Genomic DNA, 7581 nt, shown 5'->3' on the forward strand with positions numbered 1-7581 from the left:
CTCTTTAAGAGCTTCTAGCTTTTTACCTGTGTTCTCCTGTATTTCTTTGAGGGTGCTATTTATGTCCTCTTAAGGTCCTGTAGCATCATCATGCAAAGTGATTTTAGATCTGAATCTTGCGTTTCCAGTGAGATGATGTGTCCAGGACTTGCTATGGTGGGAGAATTAGGTTCTGATGGTGACAAGTGACCTTGGTTTTTGTTGTTTATTTTCTTACGCTTGCCACCCCACCCCACCCCCCGCCATCAGGTTAACTCTAGTGCTACCTGCCCTTGCTAAATCTTACTGGAGCCTGTCCTTCCTGTGATCCTGGTTGTGTCAGAACTCCTCAGAGTCAAGCTGCCTCTGTGATCCTGTGATTCTGGGATCCTGGGATCCTGAGCTTGTTAGATCACCTGGCAGTGTGGCTTTCTATGTGTATTGTGGGACTGGCTCGAAATTAATCTTTCAATAAACCCACACAAACATAATTCCACCTCTAACAACAAAAATAACAGGAAGTAACAATTACTTTTTCTTAATATCTTAGTATAAAAATTAATATTACCAACATATCCTAATTAATTGAAATCCAAAAGTATGAGGAATTAGAAATTTATTGGCTGTCATCCAGTGGTCTCTCTAATTTGGCAATTGGAGAAATAGGTCCAATATTGTACAATCCATATACACTTTCTGCTTGTTTGTACATGACAGTGTCTTGCTGTGTACCACATAATGGTCTTGAAATCAGGCTTCTCCTATCTCAGCCTCTCTATTAGTAGGATTGTTTATTTGACATTTTTACACTATACTATAGTTTTCAGAACAGCTTACGTATTTCAAATATATTTATACAGCCAAAAGAAACATAGACAATTAACTTGGGAGGTGGCTTGTAAGAGAACAACAAAGAGTGAGACTGAATGTTTTGCTTGACATTTGTAACTCTTGTATCAATTTTGAAGAAGAGGATGAAAGACCCCCAGAACTGGGGAGATCCTTACTGGGGAGTCTCGGGATGATGTGACCACCCAATGACTCACGAGAGACCGAACTTGCTGCAATCACATGTGGTTTATTGGGGATACCGGTACCGGGGTCGATCTTGTGACCTTGTTGGCCAGAGGAGTTCGACCCTGAACACAAGAAGTGAGGAGTATTTAAGGGAAAAACCACAAGCTGGGGGCGGGGAGAGGGTCACCAAGGAAACAGAACATAAAAACAGTGGAAAATTTTAGAGGGACCCAGTTCAAGGTATTCAGTTAGGGAGGGGAACATATTCATCCTAGGAATGTAATCTTCATCTACCGGTTGACAGGGTGGAGGGCCTCATAAACCAGTAGAGGTTCATTCCTAGTTCCGCCCTCATTGTGGATCATTCAGGAGGGGCAGGTATCAGGAACCAGAGCCCTGAGGCTCTGAGTTAGCCAAGTTCCTGGAACTACCTACTTCTCATTTTTTGGCTAGATACAGAGGTTTTCCATGCTCCCTTTTAGGTAAAGGCTACACATTATACATACATTTCTATTAAATGCCCTCATTTTAAATTCTAAGATTCTCCAGCCTTTCAAGGACTTTATAAGTCTGAGATGAATGCTTTTGAAAATCCTCACAGCCAATGAACCAGATTCTTACCCTCATCTAATGTCAATGCCACCCTCCAAGCAGAACCATTGTTCATTGAATCAGTTGGTGAATGATTTCATGGATAGATCATCTTAATACACACAACAGTTCTTAAATGAATGTAACCTGTTCTCTGTGGGCTGAGAATGAAGACAATCACTAAAGTCAAATAGCTTTGACCATAGCAGGACATCTGTATCCAAAAATAGTTCCTACAATTCCTTCCTTGTCGCAGCGGAACTGCTAACTCTTAGCTTAGCTATGAGGGAGGTAAAATTCTTTGGTGATGTGAGGGCCATTGAAGTACAGCCTTATTACAATGAACTCCAGTATCTAAAAATCGCTCTTACTTTGAGCTTGTACCACAGTAAGAACCAGGATTTTAAGATCTACTAAAAACAGAACAAACAAACGAAAGGATTTTACCTATTTATGTTCATTAAAAAAATACTTGTAGTGATGTATTATTTTAACATACACAGTTAATATGTCTGGAGTTATTTAAAATTCATATTGAGAAAAACATATGTATTTTCAGTATTACTGTAGACAAGTATCTACATAAGACTGTTCAATTGATTGTTATTTTATATCAAACAATTTTTATAATACTCATTTTTATTGTTGCAATATTTTATAAATTTTAAAGAATATGACAAAATAAAAAAAGAAAGGTATTTCAGGTATTGAAGTGGGGTCTCTGGGAGGAGTTGGGGTACAAAAGAGAAATAAGAATGATTAATTCTATTTACTTAAAATATGTTTTTAAATGTTAACAAATTCAGATAAATTGAAATCATGTATCTTTTCTCATCATAATGCAATAAAACTTAAATAAAAAAAATGATGTAGCAACAAAAATAATCTTATGGTTGGGGGTCATTACAACCAAAAATGAGGTACTTTTATATTAAAGGGCCACAGCTTTAGGAAGGTAGAGAACCTGTCTTTTAGTGATAGGTTCCAAAGAATGTATGTCCTGTCAATTGTGCAGTCCTGGCCCTTTTAGAATGGTTTTACAACACATCCAAGGTTGCATTTATTATTCTGATGACTTGTTCAAATATAAGTTATGAAGATGAAGTAGTTGACCAAGCCATCTCAGTCAATTAATGAGTTCTCCAGGGGGAGGGCAAGAATTAAAAAGAAAAAGACAATTAGACAAGACTATAACATGACCCCAGCCAGTCTGAGGCTGAAGTAGGTTTATTCTCCCCCCTCCTTGCTTTTATAGGGTTTTAAGTACATGAGAATTATAAGGTCAGTTCTAGGAACAAACAAGACAAGAAACACAAATAGTCAAGGAACAAACAAGGCAATAAACAAATCACTGTTTCTAGGGCCTTATCAGGATGATCAAGAGATCTGGGCCTACTTCCCTGTCCTACCCCAAAGTCAAATTTTTGCTTGAAGCCTACTTCTTTGTTAAAGCCCAAAATCAGATTCCTGCTTGAGCTTCTTTCCGTGTCCTGGCCTAATGTCAATTCCTGCTAAGTTCCTAGAAGCAGCTCCAAAAGCTCTCCACAAGTAGTTTGCTTCACAGTACAGTGTGAGGAACCTCTGGTTCTTAATGTAGAGGTGAAGGATGGAAGCAGTAAATCCCCACATTTCTATCAAGATAGATTATTAGTGTCTGCATTCACGTAGCTGAATCAATTACACTTCAGGAAATTTTCTTAAATTTTCTTCATTTCAGAAGTCAAAATTTCCAAGTGGGAAACCAAATTGACTTTCATGTCATTTTCTCAGTTCATTTATGCCAAGGAAACTTGTACTATGTGAAGTTTTCTGAGTGTAGCTCAGAGGCAAATGATTCCTTCACTTTAAATAGCAGGAAACATCTGGGAATTAGTTCTTATCTGCTAATAGTTCACAGAACTACATTTTGTAGAGTAGCTCCAATTTCAGGGTAAGTGACAGTTCTCTGCTCTAATAAAGAAAACTCCTTGCTGCTGCTCTGACTTTGGTCTTGACAAAGGTTGCAGTTTGCTCATTGATTTAATTATGTGATACTCATCCCGTTTTACTTTAATTTGTCTTTATAGGATTCATTAAATGCATTTTAACAAGGAGATGATTCAGATAAGGATGGTTGACTCCTATCACTGATAGGAGTTATCAGTGATAACTGATCTAGTTATTAACCTGGCAGGCAAACAGAACCCCACTTTTCAAGAGCATTCTCATCAGGTGGCAAAAATGCAGACGTTGTGCTGTAGATCCATTTAGAAACAACTTCATCTTCACAGTGAATGGTAAAATTCACTATGAAATTCTCTATTAAGAACTTTCTATAATAAACATTTTTTGAACATTTTCTGTGGTGAATTTATTCACTGAGGGGTTACAAGCCCAAACATGCATCCCCAACACTCAAAGCTTATCTTATTTATTTTAAATAGAGAGATTTTTCTAGATAGTAGTCTAATTTGGCCACAAGAAGGCTTATCCAATTTTTTCTCATTCTAAAACTGTAATAGTGCCATTGGAGGCACAAACATAGTGAGAAATAAGCACTAACTAAATACTAACTGGATTTAAAGACTGTTGAGTTCAAATTTTTTCCGTAATGTCCTACATTTAACTTATACTGAGCTTACCTATTGAAATCCCTTTAACCCAAAGAAAATATTCTGTGCTAGTAATTCATATCTTTCTGTGTCTGTTTAATTGTTTCTTCCATTTATCTTTAGTTAACATATTATTTGTAGATGTTTGGGTCATGGCTTCTTAGCTTTGGGTTCTTCCATCATGTCATCTGAACTTTTTGGCTATATTCAAATCATTAGCAATAAATAAGGAAGCAAATGAATAATAAGTGTCATGGGTAGAAACAAAGGTAATTAAATTGATTTTGCCTATTGTGTGTGCATACCAACACACGTACACATACGCATGCACACACGCATGCACACACGCTCATGTGTATTTGACTCCAGCATTAACATAGCTTTCTAGTTTAAAGAGGTTACCTTGATGCCAAAGGATTGATTTGTAACTGAAAATATGACTGCTGTAACTAACAGTAGCATTATGTTTCTGCTTTCCAAGATATCTGCCTGGAACTCCAATTTGGTAAGCAGAACGTAGCTTGCTGAGGACTATACAGTACAACAAGGCCAAGGTTTTAAGTCTTATATTTTCGCATACAGAATCCTAGAAAATCTTAATGTATCAGTAGAATGTGTTTCAAATGTAGACTAGCATTATTTCACTTATAATTTTAACTTTTTCCCTTAAGGATGATGTTATCATTAATCATTGTTCCACTGTTTCATTTGACTCTCACTAATTCTTAAGAAACATTTTGTTCAGACTGGCAAGATGGCTCTGGTGTCTACACTTAGCATGCACATGGAGACTATATGCACACACAGGTAGATAAATGCAGTACAATTTTAGCCAAGAAATACTACTTTCTATATGCTGACAAAAATGAGCTAGCAAATCTTTTTTCCTTTTTCAATGAAGTACCCTCAGCAACCACAAATATCTGAATTGAAATTCAATGTTTAAATTCTTTGGCAATTGCCACAAAAGCTTGTTTGAGGGAACAAAATACCCATGGAAGGAGTTGTAGAGACTAACTATGGAGCAGAGACTAAAGGAAGGACAATTCAGAGACTGCTCCACCTGGGAATCCTTCACATATTCAGTCATCAAATCTAGACACTATTGTGGATGCCAGCAAGTGCTGGATGACAGGAGCCTGATATAGCTGTCTCCTGGAGAGGCTCTGACAGTACCCGACTAATACAGAAGTAGAGGCTCACAGCATCCATTGGACTGAGCACAGGGTCCCCAATGAAGGAGCTAGAGAAAGGACCCAAGGAGCTGAAGGGTTTGCAGCCTCTTAGGACGAACAACAATATGAACTAACTAGTACCCTCAGAGCTCCCAGGGACTAAACCACCAACCAAAGAGTACACATGGTGGGACTCATGGCTCCAGCAGCATGTGTATAGCAGAGGATGGCCAAGTTGGTCATCAATGGGAGGAGAGGACCTTGGCCCTGTGAAGGTTCTGTGCCCCAATGTAGGGGAATGCCAGGGCCAGTAAGCAGGAGGGGGTGGGTTGGTAAGCAGGGGGAGGGGGGAGGAAACAGGGATTTGTTTTAGTTTTAGTTTTTTCTTTTCTTTTCTTTTTTCTTTGGAGGGGAACCTGGGAAAGGAGATATTGTAAATAAAGAAAACATCTAAAAAAGAAAAAGCTTGTTTGAGCTGCAATTTGGCTACTTTTAATAAAACAAGGTAGAAAATGGTGGCTGTATTAAAACTAATACCCTTTTAAAGATTTACTTATTTTATGTATGTGAGTACACTGTTGCTGCCTTCAGACACACCATAAGAGGACATTGGATCCCATTCCAGATGTTTGTGAGCCACCGTGTGGTTGCTGGGAATTGAACTCAACCTCTGGAAGAGCAATGAGTCCTCTTAACTGCTGAGGCACCTCTCCAGTCCCCCAAACTAATAATTAACCTAAACAAAATCATTGAATGAAAAATAGTGTACAAAATCATTACAAAACTTCCATGAACTTCAATTTCTCTGAAGGTAACTTGGCCCTTGTCTGCTTCACCCTTAAGGGATACTGGCATAATTCTAAAGGGACATGCGTCACCTGCGCTGCTACTGTTGACTTACTTCAGTTGTCTCCCTAGGAGACTCCTTATAAGAGTCCTAACGGATAGTTTTGAGATAGTGAAAAAAGAAAAAATATTCAGAGTACAGAATCACAAGCACAATGCTAGAGAAAGACTTAGAATTCCAATTCAAATACTCGTGGTTGATGAAGGTACTTCATTTAAAAAAAAAGAAAAAAAGACTTATTAGCTCATTTTTGTCAGCATATAGAAAGTAGTATTTCTTAGCCAAAATTTTATTGCATTTATCTACCTGTGTGTGCATATAGTCTCCAAGTGCTATGCATGCTAGGTGTGGAAATCAGAGCCACTTTGTAGGAGACAGGTCTTCCTCCCACCATGTAGGTCTGAGAGTCCAGCTGAGGTCAACAGGATTGATGGCCGATTCTTTTTTTATAATATATATATGTATATATATATAATTAGATATTTTCTTTATTTACATGTCATATGATTTCTCCTTTCCCAGTCTCCCTCCAAAAAAACAAACAAGAACAACAAGAACAAACCCCTGTTGCCTCCCCCCTCCCCATGCTTGCCACCCTACCCTCTCCCACTTATTGGCCCTGGCCTTCCCCTACACTGGGACACAGAATCTTCACAGAGCCAAGGGCCTCTCCTCCCATTGATGACCGACTTTGCAATCTACTATACACATGCTGCCAGAACAATCAGTCCCACCATGTATAGTCCTTGGTTGGTGGTTTAGTCCTTGGGAGCTCTGAGGGTACTAATTAGTTCATATTGTTGTTCGTCCTAAGGGGCTGCAAACCCTTCAGCTCCTTGGGTCCTTTCTCTAGCTCCTTCATTGGGGACTCTGTACGCAGTTCAATGGATGGCTGTGAGACTCTATGATGGCCAATTCTTTAACCTGCAGAGCCATCTCACCAGTCTAAACAAAATGTTTCTTAACAATTACTGAGAGTCAATTGAAATTGTAGATCCCTGGAATAAGTCCTGAACTCATCAAACGTCGACATAAAGTACCTATGTATTTTATCAAGAAGTATAATTTTTTGGGGCTCCAGCTTGGGCCCTGCGCTTTTGACTCGGTTGTGCTGCTCCTCCGCTGCCCCATGGCCCTATTCCGGCTGCAGCTCGGCCTTCGTACCGCCTACTCCGGCTTCAGCTCGGTGTGGCTTCTCCAACTTCATCTGGATGGTGATGTACCGACAACCGTACCGACAACCAGGGACTGCGGCGATGGGGGGTCTCGTAGGTGTCTTGGCCTTGTGGGTCTTGGGGACTCACTTGATGTACATGCAGGATTACTGGAGGACCTGGCCCAGAGAGCTGCGTGACTTCTTTCTTCTCTCTCTCTCTCTCTC

The 7581-nt window shown here is 39.3% G+C and overlaps 1 pseudogene across 1 annotated transcript in view; it reads left to right on the plus strand.

The window, feature by feature from the left end:
* The first annotated feature begins 7329 nt into the window (after positions 1-7329).
* The window catches only part of LOC116082205, a 592-nt pseudogene continuing 340 nt past the window's right edge, over positions 7330-7581 (plus strand). The window contains exon 1 of the transcript XR_004115209.1: positions 7330-7560. The product of XR_004115209.1 is annotated as a heme transporter HRG1-like (transcript). The remainder of the gene's footprint in view (positions 7561-7581) is intronic.

This window comes from Mastomys coucha, unplaced genomic scaffold (genome assembly GCF_008632895.1).
Source record: "Mastomys coucha isolate ucsf_1 unplaced genomic scaffold, UCSF_Mcou_1 pScaffold7, whole genome shotgun sequence".
NCBI classification, from domain to species: Eukaryota; Metazoa; Chordata; class Mammalia; order Rodentia; family Muridae; genus Mastomys; species Mastomys coucha.